The sequence below is a fragment of the Gallus gallus genome, chromosome 3 (assembly GCF_016699485.2).
Source record: "Gallus gallus isolate bGalGal1 chromosome 3, bGalGal1.mat.broiler.GRCg7b, whole genome shotgun sequence".
NCBI lineage: Eukaryota > Metazoa > Chordata > Aves > Galliformes > Phasianidae > Gallus > Gallus gallus.
In genome coordinates, this window is record NC_052534.1 from 33,041,314 (window position 1) to 33,062,318 (window position 21,005).

A 21,005-nucleotide genomic window follows, 5' to 3' on the forward strand; every position below is an offset into this window, starting at 1 on the left:
AATGCACACAACTTAAAATGAATTGCTCTGAAGAAGATGAGGTAGCTAGCAGTTGTGTAAGAAACTAATGAGAATTTTAATAAGGTAGCAAAAAAAAGTCTGTGATGGACACAGATGTTCAATATCTCTTACATTTTATCCTGTATTTTAAATAATTAATTTTGAAACCAAACAAACAGTAATTGGGTTTTAATAATTGAGCGAAGACCAGATAAGGAAACAATATCCAACAAACAGAAAAGGAAATTAAGAAGTGAATTTAGAAGTTGCAGATTACTTCAAAATCATGGTTCAATGTATTCAATTTTCTCCTCAGGGAATTCAGACACCCTTGAATCTTACTCATGTTCTTGCTTTGCTTCTTGTTAAACAAGATTTCAGTGTTTTTATGTACTGCTGCAACACTATATTTAGTTTTATGACTTGCAGTAGCTTACTGTGCAATAGGATGGCCTTGTACTTATTAAGAAGCAGTTCTGCTAATGACATTCATGATCTGTCTGTAAGATATATAAGTAAATTCAAAGATGCACTCCTAGAGATTATACCCACAACAGCTCTTTGAACAGCACACAAACGTATCACTGCTAGCTCAACCCTTGATGGATAGCTGCATAGAAGGGGGATCTACATACGCACAACAAGGGTGTATGGGTAAATTGATTTGTCTGCACTCATTCTGTTTATTAGTATTTGGTCTGGGTGGGCACAGATAGGAGCAAAGATCACCGATGTCTAAGAACACTTAATTTTGCTGCAACATAAATAATATAGGCTACATTATATACAAGGGCCATGAAATGAAAGTCAGTCTGTTGTCCCCTTTTTTCATTGTGTGGAGGTGTCAGCACTGAAAGGGTGCTGTAGATTTACAGTGTCCCAGAGCTTTCATATTGCTAAATGCATAAAGGAATTTCAGAGAGGCTTACATGGAGAACTCATGAAAGACTTCAAGCAACAACTCTGGTTACTCTACAGAAAAATAAAGAAGAAATAGCCTTTGACAAAGTTGGAGTGTTTTTCCTACCCCTCACTGTCCTATCCATTTGTTTATTTAAATCAGTCTAGTGTGAGATTGAAAGATATGCGGTATGTCTCTGATACAGCCAAGCCAGGGGCAGCTGGCTTAACACAGAAATCCCCAGGAATGCATCTGAAGCCCCCAGATGAGCACTAAGCCTATTGATAGCATCTCAAAGCTGCTCTCTGGGTCTCTTCTGACCCAGAACACTCCAAGACAAGTGAGGTAGGTGGTTGAAAGTTTTCCAAGCCCCACGGCATCTCTAACAAGTCACTCCTGCTAAGAAAAGCTTTAAAAAGATCCAGCAATTTTTGTTGCCGCTTTATTACAAAGCAAAATACCAGAGCATTAAATTAGCCAACAGTATTCTTCCCAGTCACGAGTTAATGCTATGCTGAAAGTCAGCAAGCTTACTTTAATTTGGATTATGAGTCAACAAGGAAATAGATGTATAGCAACTAAGGTCCCGTAAGACTAATTGGGCCAGATATTGCTACACCTTATCTCTTACAACCTACTGCACAATTTTTGTTCTTGGAATAGCTGTAGCTCACAAAGCAACATACATCTTGTCCCAAGACACGTTACTGCACCCCTGAGCATCAGCAGTTAGAGATCTGGTCAACAACTGAATTGAAGCCAACTCCGTAATTAAACTGCTTAATCAGCTTCATTGGCAGGTCCCCATTCTTTCTCCTACTATTACAAATCAAGTTGACTGAGATTACTCCTAATTCTTACCGATGTATCTGAGAGAAGTCTCTGGTGTACTCATCAGGGGGTGCCCTGAGCAAGATGTCAGTCTGAAAAACAAATCCCAACCACCCAGGAGATGTCCTCCACTGTGCACCAGGACAAAGATGAGATTTATTTCCTTGTCTCTTTGGGGGTTAAAATTTAAAAAAATAAAAACTGCAACTATTATTTCCGAAAAGAACACTCTGCAGTGAACAATCTATAGTAGTCAAGGACTGAATTAATCTTTGAAAAATTTCAAGTGTGCTAAATCAAAGAAAAAAATCTTGCCTTTTGTCATACTAAGGTGGCATTTCTTGGAAACAAACTAATTAAACATTTTAAACAGCATCAGTGGGATTATAAATCAGGTTTCACATTCCAGTATTAAAGAAAAAATTGCTTATGTCTTCAATAGCACTCATTAGTATTTATAAGTGCTTTTTCCCTTTGATTTACATTCTTAAATAAGATTTCTAGTTTTCATAGTATAATTTGTCTTTGGTCTCCTAAAATTCTACCTCCGGTTATACCACCTGAGAAGCTATTTCATGCTAGCTTTAAGAAACCTTTTGTCTCGAGCATGCTTTGGCCTTTGCTGGACAAATATTTTAGAATTTGAATCATTCTTGGCCATTAGAAGGGTTGCTCTTAAATAAACGACTGAGAAGTGTGTTAGCTCAGTGTTCTCCCTCCTGTGCAGCTTGAGCTGCCAGCTCCAATGCTCTACAGGAACACCACCATGCTCCAGCTTTTACAGGAGGCTGCAGGGCCATGCCACTCTCTGCCCTGCTCCCTTACTGCAGCCACAGAACAGCAAGCAAAGCCTTCAACAGGTCAGCACTGGCAGCTCTCCTGTACACTTCAGTGGATTTCAGAAAACCAGGTATCACTGGCCACAGAACCCATGGGACATAAAGGCTCAGAGGCCCTTTTCCCATGCATCCTTAGAAAGGCTTGGCAGCAGTGGTGAGGGTGGCAGGCTGCCAAGCTCACCACTGGCTGGCAGTCAGACTTGCATGCTGTTACAAAAAGATTACAGGAGCAAAAGCTTATCCACAGCCACCTTGCACGTGGCTCATAGTCCTGCAGCACTGCTGGGCTGAACCCCAGGCATCTCACCCAGGTTCTATAATATTATTCACTCTGTGCTGCTGCTGTTTCAGAAACAACATGAGCTGCTCTTTCCAGCATCTCACCCTTCCAGCGCAGCCACAGACAGCACCAGGAGGCACGCTCTCACCTGCCCCAGCAAGGCACAGGGTTTGCTCTCATTTCAGAGCCTCGATCCCCCAGGTGCTTTTCAGCCCTTTGCTTCCTGTTTCTGCCCCATTCATACTTACTATCCAGCACACGTATTACAAACGCACAGAAACAAAAGAGACAGGTTATCAGTCTGCTTTCTTGACAGGATCTACCTTTTAAAGTCTCTCCTGGTAATAAGCAGAACCAACTACTGCTGGAAAGCATTTGGAGAGAAATAGCATCAGCAGCACAGCATAAATAATTAACTAAACCATTCTTTTAGATTGCATTATGCAGAGAGGAATAAATCATCAGACAAGCGTTTAATATTTCATGAAAGTTTTCATAAAGTTGGGGAATCAAGCGTCCTTCTACATCATTTCAGAGCACGGACGAGTCATCAATACATTAAAGAACTGCATCTTATACCCTTGGCAGCACTGACAGAGATGGATTCACTGAGTTTTCTGCATCCAGTAAGATTTCTAGATGGCTCACGATCGGAATTTCTTGGGCTGGGGAGAGTGGGGAGGAGAACCGGAGAACCAGGCCTTTTGATGGGCTTTTAAATTGAGTAGACAGAAACTGAGGCGTACAGCACTGCTAGCTATTCCTGAAAACACTGACTCACTAAACTGGTGAAGAGCATTTGTGATGCTGAATGACTACTTAAAATATATTGTCTCCCCCCTTAAGTGATACTCACTAGCAATAAATCTATCCTCGAGAAAAAAAGAAACAAGGCAAAAAAAAATCCCACTCCCTATTTATAGTGTTACCAATGAGTATTTAGTATAGTTTCCGTAGAACTGAGAATTAGAAAACACAGAACTCATCCAGCCACGTAACATACTCTCCAAATCATTTACCATTAGTTTTTTCAGGAAGAAAGGATTCTGTAAGTGTCTCAGGACTTTTGCTAATGACACACTTTCCCTTAAGAACCTCATAAATTCTTAGTATTACCATTGACTTTCCCAGACAAAACAGTTTTTCAACACAGAGCTTGCCTAGAAATGGAAATATACAAGTATTTTGCTATTTTTCTGTTTTATATTTACCTATTTCCAAATGTATGTATTTCAGATTTCCATTATAACTTCTGCTCATTATCAATAGCAAATCAAAGCCCAAGAATTCTCTAGCATTTTCTGCCAAGCTTTTCCCACCAACCTTTAACTGATGTTTTTCACCCTATACTGAAATCCCAGAGTTTCCTCAGGCACAATAAAGCTAAAAGTACTGCAGTATCTGGAGGGGAAAGCAAATAAATAAAAATAAATACAGGAAGGATTAGAGCATCATGGTTTTTGTGCTTCACTGTAGGTGTAGAAAGCCCAAAATAACTTCTACTCTATCTGAACTGATATTGTTGTGTGCACAGGAGCCAGACACCTTCAATTCCTAATATCCACCCTACACTGAAGAGTGACTGTGAAGAATTGGAGCTCTAAGTAGTAGAGTTCTATGAGAGTTCTTCTGCCAGCAGAACCTCCCCACAAAACCATGATGTGATCAGAACATTGCATTTCTAATCTTATGACAATATTTTAACATAAATGACAACACATGCTAAGGCCATTACTGCGTTTTTTTATTCCACTGCTAGATCAAGATAAAGAGAATTGTGAAAGTTCTCACATGAATACAGATGTTCTTTAAAGAGCAATGGAAAATTGAAGATTGCCTTCAGAGTATAAGTTTTCCTTGTACTTATCATAAATCCTCTAGAAATAAGATGGTTGGAGAATTTGCAGAATTGTGCAGTAAGCAGAATAATAAGCTCTACAAAGATAAGACATGAAATAGAGTTTATTAGGAAAAGTCACTTTAAACACACTTAGCAGTCTGCAAGCCTGAACATAATAAACATACAGATTCCCAGGCTAAACCCTAGCACATACAACCCTAACAACTAAACTTTCTCTGAAAAGCAAATCCAACTTTTCACAGAAACTTCAGTAGCTGTACAGAATCAGTATCCATCAGCTGTATAAAATGCAGGCTCCAAGTTCAGAACTGAGTAGAAACACACAAGATTTCCTGGAAAATCTGACAAAACTCAAAATCTCATCTTAAAAAAAGTGAATATTTGAGGATGGATTGTTAGTTCAGCAATGCGCTTCCTCACAGCTGGAGCTATGGAGCCCTGGGTTCTGAGCCAAGAAGGGCCCCTGACTCAGCTCCAAACTGAAAAAGTGTTTGACTGCATCTTTGTTCCAGTTTTGATTGGATCCATCAATCTCTGAAATACAAGTCTGATACTGAGAACAGGTTTGTCATACATATTTATCCAAGTTAGCACCGTGACACACAGGCAAAGCTTTATATATATACACACACTGAAGCACACTTAGTTATGCACACACAAACTACTTGGTTGCCTCTCCTCTTTTCCCCAGACCAGACACTTTGCTCTCTACCATCTACTGTTGGATGGCCTTTGCCATACTAATATTTTAACCCAAATATTTCACGTACAACTTATTATAAAGCCCAGCTGCATCAGTTGTACTGGGAGAAGAATGGATTCCTTTTTCTCTTCCCAGTTTAGATACAAGCAGACAGCCAGGCACAGCCTAGCCCAGAGCACACATTGTGCTTTACCTGAGCTAATGGGCTACAGCTAGCTCCTTGTGCATTCTGTAACAAGGCCAGGTGCATCCAAATAAAGTGCACTTCGGTCTCTGTTGCTGTTATTTTAACCAGACTTGTTATTCTCACTTCTCTTGAAGCCAGTTAGTCAAAATTCCATCAGTTTATTCCACATCTAGTCAATCTCTAGTATGCTGTTATCAAAATATACCAAATCAATATCCTTGAATGTTTTATCTATTTAGCCTGCAAGGGGCTTAAAACCACCTTACATCAAATCCAGTAGCTTGGTAACAAATTAATCATCATCTCCATGCAGCAACCAGCATAGCAATGCACTATTACCCTGTCCTCTCCTAGTGAGAAGGACACAAATCCACATGACCACATAAGAAACACCACTGAGATACAACATACTAAGCATATTAGTTGGCGTTTTTCTGCAGAAAGCATGTGCATTCAGTTGTCATCCAAACAAAGGAGCAAGACTGTTATGTCTGATGTGTTATCCTAAGAGATTGTTTAAATCTAACAGCAGACTTGAGATTCAAATAGGCAAGCAAGAAAGTGGGCAGTTTCCCAGAAATGTCTCTGAAGACAATCTATCCTTCTTAGCAACCAAAAGATAATTACTGTGAATTAAGGAATTAGATAATAAAACAGAAGCCTAATCAGAAACACCACTGCCAACATTTAGCTAAAAATTAATTAGCAGAAAAGAAAAAAAAGTTTAGAGACGTGACAAAGATAGAAGAAACCCAAACTCCTGAAAATCTGCCAAGGAACAAGAAGGAAAAATGACTGCTTGGTAGCTTTAGTGGTTTAGCTGAATTTGAACTAGTCAAATCCCCTGGCACTGTACTTTCCCTGTGTGGACACTGTGTAATATCTCACCCATTTGAAAGAGTTGGGCAAAATTCAGATCTAGTTCAAGCAAGCATAGTTCTCCTACATACAGGAGATTCACACTTGCCTGTAGTAGTGACAAATCCAGGGGCTTCTCACACACTAACTAGGAAAGATGAGTTAAAATTTACATTCTGAACCATGAGGTCTCTCACACTATTCAAGTTTTGTACATAACCAGCAGTCAGACTCACAGAAGCGTTATTTAAGCCATGTAATTCAGTACAGAAAACCAAAAAGGACAATGCATTTCCCTCCCCTGCCCCCCATTTATGCAGGTCACATAACACCTATGCTATAGAGGTATTTCATATTATACTGTATTATTCCAAATACTGCTCTGGCAGTCCAGGAATTCTGACACTAAGTTCACATGAGATAAACAAGACTTCTATAGGCAGACTACCTGAGACAAGGGAAATTCCAAAGCAGTTTGAAATACTTGTAGCAAAATTCAAGAGGTACCTAACCAAACAGTCTTATGACAGAATTTCTCAGGTTCTACCTAATTTCTTTTCTTTTTCCTTTTGTCATACCAACAACCTTTGAAAGATCCAGAGGCTTTCTTTGTAGTTTTCCTTCACTGCTCCTTCCTCCCATGTGAAAAACAGTAAGAGAAGATTATGACAATGAAAAATTAATGTTACATGATCAAACGCACAGAGTTCAGGGAATTCTAGATGTAAGGTTAACAGCTTTCACTGTTCATAACATAATGTGACCACAAAAACTGACAGATCCAATAGACTTTACTGTTTTCTCATACAAAGTTATACACTTTCAAGTAACTTCACCACATATTTATTCACTATTCACATATTTTTTTCAGGTTGTTCAATAAGAGCTACTACAAAACTCGAGTTTTTCTTTTGGTCTTTCTATGCATTGCTATTTTGACTTATGGTTTTCTGTTAGCTTCATCTTAAAAGAGATGTTGCCATAATGTTTAATTTAGTTTATTATATACAACCTGACTTATAAGATATCTGCATCCCTTCGGGTACTAAATCTTTAAAAAAATAAAAATAAAAAAATACAGTTCAGCCAAAATTATTCTGTTTAAACATCCACTAAAAAAAAATAGTCAGCCTTCTGGTATGCTGCTATTTCTTCTGTACCATGGAATAAGATAGTGTTCACTCAGATTTCTAAATTAATGGATAATATGTCGATAGTTACCTATTTCATCCAGTTTCTAAAAAGAATGGAAAAATTATACATTGTCTGTGTAAACTCTTTTGCACTTTTTTTTTTTTAAGAGTGCCATCACTATTACAAGCATGTATAAAACATGAGATTAGTCGGCTAACAAACTGTACTATCAAAGTTTTGTTTGAAGTAGCTGCTAACTAAGAAACATTACAAAGGCAAGATATTTTTCAAAGACAAGCCCTTTCCCAAGGTTAGACAGACAGAAGGTAAAGAGCTTGTGGAATCTACATGACTTGTTTTTGTTTAGTTGGTTTGGTTTCATTGTTCCTGTTAGGTCCTCGGTGTTTGTTCTATAGTAAAGAAAAAAATAGTGGGTGGGTCCAAAAAAAAAAAAAAAAAAAAATCAAACTCCCAGCTCAAAGTTCTCTCAAAAGTGGTCAATTACAAGAAAAAAAATCTATACACTCTAAGTCAAAAGCAGTTAGTCTTATGTTCTTCTAGGTTTTCTCTTCAGCCAGCCTTGCTATATCAAATTTTGTTCCAAACAAGCACAGATTTGCAACTACTCTTGGTTCTTTGTTCTCCAGCACCATTAAGTTCAGGAGTATATGACGTCTACCTACTACACATAGGCTAATTATTTTGCTCATACCAAATAATCCCATTCCCAATTCTTCATCTATACGTATTAGCTATATTGGTTTTTCTAGAATAAATACCATTTTCATATTTGCCACACGTTTTGCAAAGCTCTGTGGATACCTCAGCATTTTTGTTATACTTCCTCTTGTATTTGCAAAAAACTTCTGTACTTATCGTCTGTATAGATGTTTTTTAATATACTGTTTACTTGTGTTTACAGATTATTAATACAGATATTAAAGAAAATGCACTTCATACTTTCTGTAACGCTGTTGGACGCCTCTCCACAACCCATTTTCCATTTATCACTTTTCTAAAGATCCTATTTCTGCACTAACCGAACTGGAGTTGGATCCCTAGTGAGAACCCAGATTTTCATTTACAGTGAGCCAGTTTGACTACAATATGTTTCATCAGAGCCGCCATAACAATTCAACTGCACTAAGAATATGTGTTAGAAACTAAATTAAGTGTTGAATCAACTGTGTTTGGTGAAAGTTACTCTAGAGTGCTTCAGGAACTGTCAAGGACAATCAGAGCTGCTGAGGACTTTCATTAGCTCATGGAAATTCACTGAAATCTTTCAAGTTTAAAGCTTAGAGAAATGAAGGAAGGGCAGAGAGGAAAAGGGAAATCCCAATATTATTATTTATTCTGGAAAATACATAAGAGCAAATAATAAGACAATCTTTTTCTTTACAAAAAGTTCAGCTTATAAATGTCGAAGTGGATTTACCAAAAACATTCAAATTTCTTCTAGTATGTGAGAGCAGTGAGAGCGTAAGAGCAAGTAAGCACATGAGAGTTGTTGCGGCGGCTTTTCTTGCATATAAAGCATAGGGATGAAAACAAAGCAGAGTAAAGACCTGTGAGTAAAATCTAAAATGAAGGACTACCAGCTTCGCAGCAGCACACATTAAGATTTTAAACAGATCAGATGTGAATCTGTAAGACAGTTGGAAGAAGGACCAGAAATCTAGAAGACATGAACTGTATAGAAAATCTGAACAAATTTAGTATTTTCTATCTTAAAAAAAAAAAAAAAAACAACCCACACACATACAAAAAAGGAAGCGAAAGAAGCCTGCAAGAGGAAGATAATTTCTTGATCTGCATTATAGGTCAGTTTAAACATAAGGAAATACTTTTTCAAACAGTAGAAACACAAACATCTAGGAAAAAGTTCCCGATGGCCAAAGAAGGTTCCACAACAGACTAATAAGAGAATAGCCTCATCAGAACACCAGAGATGTACCAGCTGAGAACGGGTGAAGTAACAGACATCTCTTTGAGGGACTGTTCATCCCAACATCCTAACATGCCAAATGTTTTCAAGTAAGCTCCATCCAGAGTGGTTGCCCATCATATGGTTTAAAAGCTAAAAGCTTTTGCTTCTATAACACAGAAATAAAGGATGAGTTGCAATGAGCCCAAACAGGGGCTACCTACACATTGGCCATGTCCCTTTTAGCAGTCCGCGTGAAAGAACACATGAGAATTAATACTTAACAAAAAAATGTAGGTTCGTGCTTCTTCTGGCTCACAAATGAAGTACTGAAGTTTAGCAGCACACTATACCACCAGACTGGCAACATGTCTTACCTGCCTCTAAAGACTCTTATTTGACAGGCAGCTATATCCTATGGCCTTGATACATTAACAGTATTACTTTTTCCAACTAAAGGCAGAGATAAATTATTTACAGAGTCACCTGACAGCTAAGAAATAACAGCTTATTTTAATATTTGAACTTTTACATTCACTTCAGTCAGCTGTGTGTCACATGCATACAACCAGCCTTACTGAAAGCAGTATGACATCTCAAAGAAAGGAGTTTAAGATGTAGATACCAGATAACTTGCTACAAATTTCTGGGATTTCTAATTAAGTAATAAATGTTTGCCAAGTTTCAGAAGGTTAAATAACCAGTCTCATTTAAACCACAGCCATTAAAAAATTGATCCATTGTGGACTGACCTGGCTCCAAATATCCTTTTCCACATACTAGTTAAACTAAGTTGAGAACTTACGGTGAGCAAGGCACTGAAAGCACAGCAAACTGCTAGTATTTCAATCCCTATAAAAAGTTACCCAATTTTATTAAGTGACTGCTGCCCTAAAACTTTGCAGGTATTTAAGATGATAGCACAAGTGTTATTTCAGTAACACTCCTTACTAGGAAACACATGCCGTTGACATCACAAAATAGTTTCAGGTAACTGAGCTCCTAGGCTGTGGAGAGGAGAAGACCTGGCACCCTCAGGGCAGAAGTTTTTCACAACTACTCCCCATCCCAGGCAAAACAATAGTACAGACCAGCCCTTATGCATCACCCTCTTCTCTCAGGTTATTAATACAGAATACACATAGAAAGAGATCCACAACAACATCAGAAGGATAGCCATGCCAAGTTTTTCATACATTAGATCATACTACAAGCACCTAAACTATTTCAACCTGCAGCCTCACCACAGGGAGAAGTGCTCAGCAGCACAACTTCCATGACACCAGCACGTCTTTAGTAGTAAAAGCATCCTAAAGCACCTGCTGAAGGCTCACACTAGAGAGATCAGAGCTTGTGAAATTGCATTCACATCCTGCTTGGTCTGCTGGCTAATAGGAAGGGCAAGCAACATCTCAACTTGTCTTCCAAGCAGTTTGTAATTAACCATTACCCAGAATCAAGGGAAATATCATGCTTTCCATTATCTCCTCTCCCTTGTGCAAAGAAAAGAGCAACAAGACTGTTCTCATCTCCCTGCTAACATCACCGAGCCAAGCCTAGCAAATACCCTGCATTCCCCTTTGCAACAGCACAAGAGCAAGCATGCCCAGAGGACTTTGTTCAGTCCTCTGTCACAGAATTGGTTTATTTCTGTTCAAAATGAATCAATAAGTACAACAAACTCAGATATGACACTTGCCAGAAAAATTATTGTTTCAACAGCGTGCAAGGTAATATTTAAGCTTGTAACCAAATATTACTCAAGGGTTTCAGTGGTATACTTTTCTATCTCACTATAAAAGGAACGTATGGCTCACTTCAGCTTGTCCCTTCACCCACCCTTCTACCATAGAGGCTATTTAAAATGACTTATATAAGCAAAGCTCTTCACCAATATGAAGAGTTCTCTGCCAGCCTCAAAGAATACAGCACAATCCAGATGAGCACAAAGGGGAGAGATGGCAATTGTAACATTAATGATAAGTCTTTGCTCTGAGGTCTCCATTTTCCACAGCAATTCAGCCATAAGCTTGGGCCACCATGGCCAGTGCACTTCATTTCAAAGTAGTGACTGACCTTGCACACGCAGGTTTTATGTATGTCACCCCAGTCTAATTGATTAGTAATACTAGAACTTATTTGTATCTTTTGTATGTAAACAAATGATACGGTTAAAATTTTTATACAGCATAAGCGGAAACTGCAACAAACCAAGCTACCCAAGGTCTACAAGACTAAACCTAACTGAATATTAATAGTTAAAAATAAAATCATTCAGAGTTAGAATTAAAAAACTGCTTGATCTTGGTAGTTTGATGTTTTCTCAAGTTAAAAAAAAAAAGCATGTCACTACTATGTCACTACTACTAAACTAGAAGTCCCACTGTTATTGAAAAATCATCCTGCTTTAAGAGTTTGCAAACAGATTTATGACAAAAAAAGTCAAGAGAAATTTAAGAATTATATAAAACTAACATCTACAATCATAAACTGAATTCCACAGCTTTATCATGTGTCATTTCATGGGAAATAGCTTTCAAATACTTACGTATTGATTTCATGTTTAGAGGCAAACATGAAGATTAAAATGCAGATAGAGTTGTTGGATTAGACACAAAGGGTGCCAAAACAAGCTGCGAAAAATCTCTAAGCAGAGTGAAGTTCAAACTGCTCTGCAGCACAAGTACTCTGCATGTTTTATTCTGCAGAAAGTTCAGTTGATTTCTTTCTTTCGCATCAAGGGAACAAAGGGAAAGGATTGTAAATCTCTCAGTATATTCTTACTTCTCCTCACTATTCTAAACTCCACATGTCAACCTAATGGGAATCATTAATTATCAGGAAAATGATTGCAAAGAACTCTAAGACCATTCCCACAAGTGAAAGCAATTTGTTACAGAATCACTGAATGGCTTCAGTTGGAGGGGACCCTAAAGACCAGCCCCAATCCCTCCTGCCGTTGGCAGGGTTGCTACCCACTAGACCAGATTCAACGCCATGGAATAACTTAAGTCATGTGCTAAAGACAATTATCTTTTTCATCCTCTATTTACGATTTTAAAAATGACTTGACCCTTTGACGCATTTTTCCTATCACTTGGAAAATAGCTAAGAAATCAGAAATTCAGCAGCATAATTTTTCTGGAAAACATGGTTGCTGTACAAGGAACTAAGTTACCAGAACCACACAGACAGAGAAACACAGGACAGCTTCTCACATCTCTTCTCAACTTCAGGGCTGTGTGATCTATAGGTACAACTCCTGGCTGGCATTCTCTGCTTGAGACCACAGTTTCAGAATAACAAATCCATGCACTAGAGCATGGTGACCTTACAGATTCAATCCGGATCAGGCAAGAATATGGAGCTGCTTTTATGTTATGATGGAGTATATGCTTCCTTTATTCCAGTATTTGAAAGTACAGACAAAAAATTCAAGGGATAAACACAGAAAATGTCTAACCCAAAATTCCTGATATGTATTACAGGCTTACCCAATTAATTATTTTCTTTTATTTTTTGAATAGTTGAATTGGGAGAACAAGTTAATAAGTGAAGTGCTTTTCATTATGATGTCCTTCAGCTTTAATCATTAGTAGGTACCCTTAATGCAGTCAACATATTTGGAAAAAGAAAGCCTTCACAATTAACAATAATCATAGTAAGCTGATTTTTAGCAAAAAAAAAAAAAAAAAAAAAAAAAAGACAGCACCTTTCTCTATCAAATAAGCATTTTCTTTTCTATCATGGCTGTCTCCTAACTACTCCCAGTCAGCATCTCAGCTGTCCAGTTGTATACATTTAGCTTCTTAGGCAACAATCTATGAAAGCCTTGGTTTCACCTACTGAAGAGAATAAAAACAGTTCCTAAAACCTCCTTTTCTATCAAACATTCTCATCTGAGAGCATTCCCTGGTTTTAAATGCTGTAAATGACAGCTGTCTGACACCGTGTCCAGCAGTTTTCAGATCACAGCAGGACTGAAGTAGCAGCAGCACAAAGTGGAAACAAGGTAGATCAGTGAAGAATTCCCACTGCCCTGGGAAGCTTTTCTGTGCCAGGCTGGGAAGCAACTTCTGCCATCCTCAGCTATTATTTCACCTATAGCAGAAAAAAAAACAGAGCAGAGCAAGAGTGGCCATCCATGTGCCAATGCTGCAGCCATGAGTGAAACTGGCAGCCTGGGTTCAACAGACCGCATACAATTGCTCAAGCTTCCCCCAGCTTTATCCACTCAGTGCTGAGAGGGAGGATAGCACCAGGCTGCAGAACCAATTCGAGTTTTATCAAAGTATTTTCTTCTAGGATTCATAAGAATTTCTTTCATTTTCAAATTCAGAAGTTTCTGATGCAAAGGAGCTCCTAAGGTTTAGTGGTATTTCAGCTTATGCATTTCAAATACTCTTACACATAATGAATTATTTGCCATGGCTTAGTTTGAAAAACTGGCCATAGATTCCATTTACAGTAGTAGTTCAGTAATTTACATAATTTTAAATTATGAGTAAAGAGCTAATTATTTCACTTCTGTTACATTTGAATTTTCAGTAAAAAGGTCTGAGGCTTTAATTAGTACAAAATCAAGTCATTCCACTGATATTTTTGAGTATGGTGTAATTACATTCATGAAAGTCAAACTACAAAGTACTTGGCTTTCAATAGGTATTCAGGACTATTAAAGAAGACCTTTCAGAGCAACGCTAATTGCAAAAGAACAGAACTTTTTATTAGAATGGACATATTAAAAACCCATGTACTGTGCAGAGGGAGAAATATTTTATGGTTTAATGGAAGTGTGAAACTTTTGGCTGCAATATCTCAAGCGGTACGTTTTCAAGAGAAAGCGATTTGGCCCAAGTCCAGGAAAAGATTTGCTGTCAGTCTGATTGTGCTTTGCTCAGTTTCTGGATGCATAAGCACAGAGTAAAATCCATGACGTGTACAAGCAGCCTATCTTTTTTATAGGATATACATCCTCAGCATCTCTTCTTAAAGCTTTCACGTCCAGAGTTAGGAACAGCTTAACAAAGGACTTTCACAACAACAGTCATGGTGACAACACTCCCTTCTCATCCCTACTTTTCATGAGTTTATCTATTTAAAAAATAAAAATAAAAACCAGTGAGTGCCTCTGTAGCTACAAGAAAGGATTGTAAGAGAGAAGTAGCAGTTCTCTCAGCCAGCCATGCCCCTCAGTATAATTTTACAGACAGCAAACTCGAATGAATGAAACATAGGGCAGGAGCAAAGAGAGAAGGACTGCATTGTTTGGGCAAGCACAGCTTTTCCCACTGTGCAGAGGGCTTTCCTCAGACTGGCAGCTGGGTTTATACAAGTTTACAAACACGCTGTTTACAGTCTGAGATCTGGAATTTCCAACTAACTGATTACTTAGCTTATGTTTGTTACCTCTGATTTCCATCTTTTATTTCTCCTTTTTTTTTTTTTTTTTTTTTTTTTTTTTCAATTTTACCAAACCATGGCATCAAAATACATACAGAACAGTGCTTTCTCGCTCAGTTATATGGGTTGGTAAGCTTTACCAAGATGTAAGTCTTCACAGAAATAGATGTTTTGCCTAAAAAGCAGCAAAACCAACCACCCTCCCAGACATGTTTAAAAACCTCAGGAGAAGCAGGGAAGTTATTCACATAGCAACAATTTAACATTCCAGTAGATCTCATTTATTTATTTTTCAGTGAGAAGGGTTTATTAGTGCTGCACTGACACAGGTATTTTTATTCATTTGTAAGGCACTTCTCAGCAGTAGCAATTAATGCTATTGCATATGCAGTCTGCTGTGAAGTATACTCTAAAATGGTTTCTAAAAACAGTCTAGCTAATTTTCCTAGCAAAATCTTTTAACAGCTCTGCCAAAACACCCAGGCATAAAGCAATCTCATTCAGACAGGTCTTAAATATTTGTCCCCTCTCTCTGAAGTATTCCTTTCAGTCACATCGTTATGTTTGGATTGTGCAGATGAACTGAGATTGCAGGGCTGTTTACAATTCCATAACCACAATGATGTAATTCTAATTTAGAAAGAGATATTCATCTCCAAAGGGAATTGCTTTACTTGTTAACAAGTACCGTGTCTGATTATAAACACTGGTATGGGATGAAATGAAGATTTTCCAACAGCATATGCATTTACCTCGGCAAAAGGTAAAGCCAGGGCTAATAAGTTTATTTTCCAAATCTCCTTCTGCAACACAGAAGAGACCACGAAGTATGTGTTCCCCATGCAGCCTAATGACTGTGAAAACAACCTCCTACAGAGAACTTTGTTCCCAGTGGTAAAACCAAAATTACAAGTACTATGAAGCACTGCAAGAGATTAAGAGGAAAGCACCACTAGCATCCATAAGCTAGCATCATGCCATGGCAGATAACTTATTAGGCAATTATCCCAGGTAATGTACTGGCATCAGAAGGATTACTTAGAATTATAGAATGGTACTTGCAGTTGTACCAATGAGCTTAAGCAGAGCTTTAGGAGCTTCAGCTACAAAATCCGGTTGTATTCAACCTACTCTAAATAGTAGTATGTTGGTTTCTTTGTCAAATAAACTTATGTGCCATTTAAAGTGTGTCACACACAGTAGAGGAGAAAATGCATGCAGGTGACAAGACAACACAGGCTTACAGCCAGTGACATTCTGGTGCGTGGTAGTAAGTGAGAAATTCAGCCTTAAGCTTTGGAGATTACGCCTTAACAGAAAGGGCACATGACTTTTTCAAGCAAATTTGGTAGAACTTGAAGTTTAAGCCACTGAGGCTTAAAGGAGATAAACTACTAATTTTGAGGGCCTACATATTGTTGTAATAGGGGCCAAACTAGTATGAACTGAATGATATTGTGTCAGGGTGGTATTAACATAACTAACCTCCTAGAAATAAAAACTCTTTTCACCTCTGTACTATGCTTCATCCTGTCCTCTTCAAGATGCATGCAGAAACTTTAATCATCCTAAAGGCTAGAAGGACTCAAAGTAAAAGATTCTTAAGCACTGAAGAGCCCTCTACACAGGAATATCACAGAGCGGAGTAATCTCTTCAGAGCACAAGAGCATCTCTTCAATAGTACAGCACAGTTAATACTCACCATTCTTAACCTCAGTAACACAAGGATGGAAATCTAGCATTACTAACACTTCTTACTTTCGTGGTTTCTTCTTTTCATCTCTCCTAGAGCTTATGCTGCAAAAGTAATAATAATACCAGTATCTCATTCAAACAGCACAACAACAGTTTTTCTAAGGGGGAGATAGAAAAGTTCTCTTTGAAGTTATCTAAGATCCAAAGCAGTCCACAGAATAAGGCTGAAGAAAAAGAAAATCCCAAGTCAGACAGCAATACTTCGTTACTGACACTAGTTCCACTACAATTTGCAGGCATAATAACTTAACTACCAAAGCAGACATTTTCTATTTAGAATTGTCAGAGGTGTCTGATGAATTTGACACCTAATGTGCAAAAACATTTGCTTGAGAAAGACAGAATTTTGCAGTCAATCAACCTCTTTCAAAAGTTATCCAACCTTAGGGACAGGTAGCACTGCTGAGAACATCTTCCCTTTGCCTGCCATTCAGGTAGAGAAGTGCAGAAGCCTCTGTGAACTTTAAAGGGTCCTTTTGAGAGGAACACAATTCTTCTCCCCACCCCCCAAGTTACACTTGAAGCAATCCTGTGCAAGTAGGTCTATTTTCTCACCTGTGCTCACATATTCAAGAACATTCTGGAAATTTAGCAGCAGTTCACCATCAGTAGGCACAGAAAGCACCACGGCCACATAACCATAACAAGAAGGGGCTCTGTAACAGAGCAGCAAGCTGGGCCTCATCAGTACAAATGAAAACTTCTGTTTACTTAGAGATATGCACTGCTTAGACAGCACTTGTAACTATAGGTGTGTAATAATTACTTCCTCAGATTGTCACTTGAGCTTAGGAATTCAGTAAAACTAGTGCATCACTCTCCTAATCAGTTTCTTAGTAACATAAACTTAATTGGGTTTCACACAGTACTTACTCTCACAACTTGCACACCTGAACGTCACCACTGAAGTCTCATTTGCATTTTCCAAATCTGATTTTAGTCTGTATCATGGAGATACAGACTAAACAGTATATATATATAACAGAGGAAAAAGTTTCTGCCCAGTACTAGAGTCAATGTGTAAGATCAGTCAATGTGTAAGAAGCGATTTAAGTGAGAAATGCAAAACTAAGGACACGGGAATATTTGATGAAAATAAATCAGTAAGAAGGAACTCAAAACTATACTGCATGCTCTCCAGAAAGAGAAGTATTAATGTTGTAGTTATGCTCTCCAGAGCAAGCAAATCTTTCTGTCCTCCATTTTTGTGCGAGTGAACACCCATCATCTGAAAGCAGGACCCCAATACACTGCAAAAAAAAACTCTATCTGCTTTCTTTTAAGACCAGAAGCACTTTCAACATCTCACATTTTACCTCCCACTGATTATCTGAGCTTTGGATAGTATTTCCTCAAACCTTTGTATACTTTTCAAAACAGAGTATCCCATCATTAATTTCAGTCTTTATTAGCTCACTTAGTCCTTCTGTTCCTCCTTTCAGTGATGCATGCAATTCATTTCAATTTGATATTATCTGCTAACATCATTAGTATATGCTTACATCCACTCTGAAGTAATTAAAGATAACCTACTGAAAACACTAAGACACCAGGAACACAAACATATTCATCAGTGATTGCTTGAGAGGAAAAAAAACTCAAGTCTGCTCCAGGGCCAGATTTCAGCACCAGAATAACAATTGTTGTAAATGGTACATCACCTCCTTTGACATGGGAGGTATCGTTATGCATCTTCTAAACACTTAACTGTGGAGAAATTATCCCTTACCTTTCTTCCCAGTCCCTGAGGAAGTTTTTGGTCTAAGAGCATTCAAATCTCCATCAGATTCTCAATTTAAAATCAATCAAGCAAATATCATTTTATGAGGCAATATGTATGAAGTACTGGACTAAAGTCCAAATATTATAGCACATCATTCCCTGTCTTTCTTCCACCTTCTCTTTTTATGGTTTTATCCATGAGTATAACCTAGCTTGCTTGACAATATTACCTCTTTATGAAGAGACACTGATTGCTCCTAATAGCTCCATTATCCTCTGAAACAGACCTGTCTATGATATGCCCCTAAGTTAAGGCATTATAGTGCATCTCACAGACAACACATGCAGTGCTAGAAGAGGATTTGCACCAGTGCACAGTATCACAGAATACAGTCCATGGAAGTCACCTGATCCAGTACTTCACTCAAATCACAGCCAGCAACATGGCCTTGTCAAGGCAAGTTTCAAAATCTTCAAGAGAGCATAGCTGATCTGGTGTCATGTTCCAGCGTTGTCACCTCTCTCATGGTTTATAAATAATAAAGAACACTCTTGATATTCAATTGGAGTTTCATACCCTACATCTTAAAGCCCATGGACTGTGTGTTAATGCTGTATGCTCCCATGAAGTTTCTGATCCAGTGTCCTCAGTATCCCCTTGTTAACGTAGCTGAAGACAGACTTAAGGTCTCCACTTTTGCCCTTCATTCTCAAGACTAAATGGACCCAGGACTCTCATCCTCTCACCATATGCCATCATCTCCAGACCTCCGACAAGCATCTCAGTCCAAGTTCAACTCCCTCTCCACTTGGGGCACAAAGGTAGTGTTGAAGTTTTTCCTTTTGGGGCAAAAAGTAAGCATTACTCATCAACCACCAGCTTCCACAGGATTACAGTGTCAGGCGCAACAGAGGTATATCTCTGCTACTACTGGCCTACCATTCACTGCTAAGACATTCCTAGCTATCCCTTACTCCTAATAGTAATGAAGTCTAACACCTATCCAACTGACACATTGTGAGTATTAGACATAGAAACTCTCAATATAACCATTTCTATACCATTTACATGAAAGTCAAGCAAGGTTTTGCATGCCCCAAAGAAACAGTTTCCTTTCTCTCTTGTTGCTTCTTAACTGCACAGCAGTCATCAACCTCATGTTCCTTTCTGAAATTAGCCTACACTCTGCTTTAGCCTAAGGTAGTCTTCAATTTCTTTTATTTTAAAGCAATTATTTCTGCCTGGTGACCACAGGTGGGGAAAGCATTTATGCCCCTTGTTAACTCTTTCCAGATTTTGCAGTTGTGAGAGGTAAATAGAGCTAATTTTTAGTAGGTCAGTCACCAGGGGAAGCAACCTCAATACACCACTTTCAGTACTTTGGAATAATTAAAGAAATTACAGCCTAAAAAATATATGCACAGCTACATGAAATGGCAAATGAGATTTTAAAGATTTATTAACAATGATTTTCACATGTGTTTTTCATAATCATAGCTAGATGAAGGTACAGGCATCTATCCTACTCCATCTCCTCTAAAACTCAACTGAAAACAACTTCCCTAGATTCTCAAATTTTTACTGACAATTCCTAGTTCTCTGAAGATCCTCAGATCACCAATGAATCCTCCCAGACTCCCAGGCAGTTTAACTGCCACTGGATACTTTGTACTCTTCTTCCCCCCTAAGGTCCTACTAACACTTCCCAGGTTCCCATCAGCACTTCTGTTCACATCATTCTTCCCCTCTTACAGCCATAGGAGAAGTAAATTTGTCTACTGCACCAAGAAGCCACAACAGTTTACAACTCAAAATAACACCTGCAAGCAGAGTAGCACAGAAAATCTTTTGAAGAGGTGACAAACAAGCCCAGACATCCAAAGCAGGACACACTGACATGTGCAGAACTCTCCATGCCTGTTGGTACCTAAGCCCATTCACTTGAATGCCTACTATATTCCTTTTTGTATGTCCATAAATGTCTTGAAACTCCTGATGACCCCTGGATTGGAGCTGCTATGAGTAGAGAAGGTGCAGAAAGCAGAACATCAAATGGTGCAAATGTCAAAGCCCCTAGGCTAGAAAGATGGAGGGGACATGCTACAGGAATGGACAACGGGCCGTGATGGTAGAAAGATGTTCACACACAAGTGTCAGGACAAAAATTGCAGTATGTCACTTTCTGCTGTCTGGAACTAGGTCCCTGCATGGGACTATTAAATACACACCTTTTAAAATGCAATCTAATTTCTATATCATTAACTAAATATTAGTCTATATTCCTATTTTACAATATTTTAGGTATTATATTACAACAAAAATTGTGAGGCTTGTCAGCAGATCCCTGTGAGAGGCAGCTGACCTCTCATGAGTCAAGCTGCCATACAATGAGGTTTTTGCACCTAAACTCCTTACATCTGAAAATACCACAGGACTTGCATGAGCCATACACAACTGAATTGTGTCCCACAGGATATAACACAAATGAATTTGTTTTCACTGACATTCCGCTCATGTTCCCAGCCTCAAAGAGGTTTGAGAGACAGTACTTTAAAACCATGGCATTTTCTGGGATGGAAATGTTTTTTGAGTCACTTCTAAA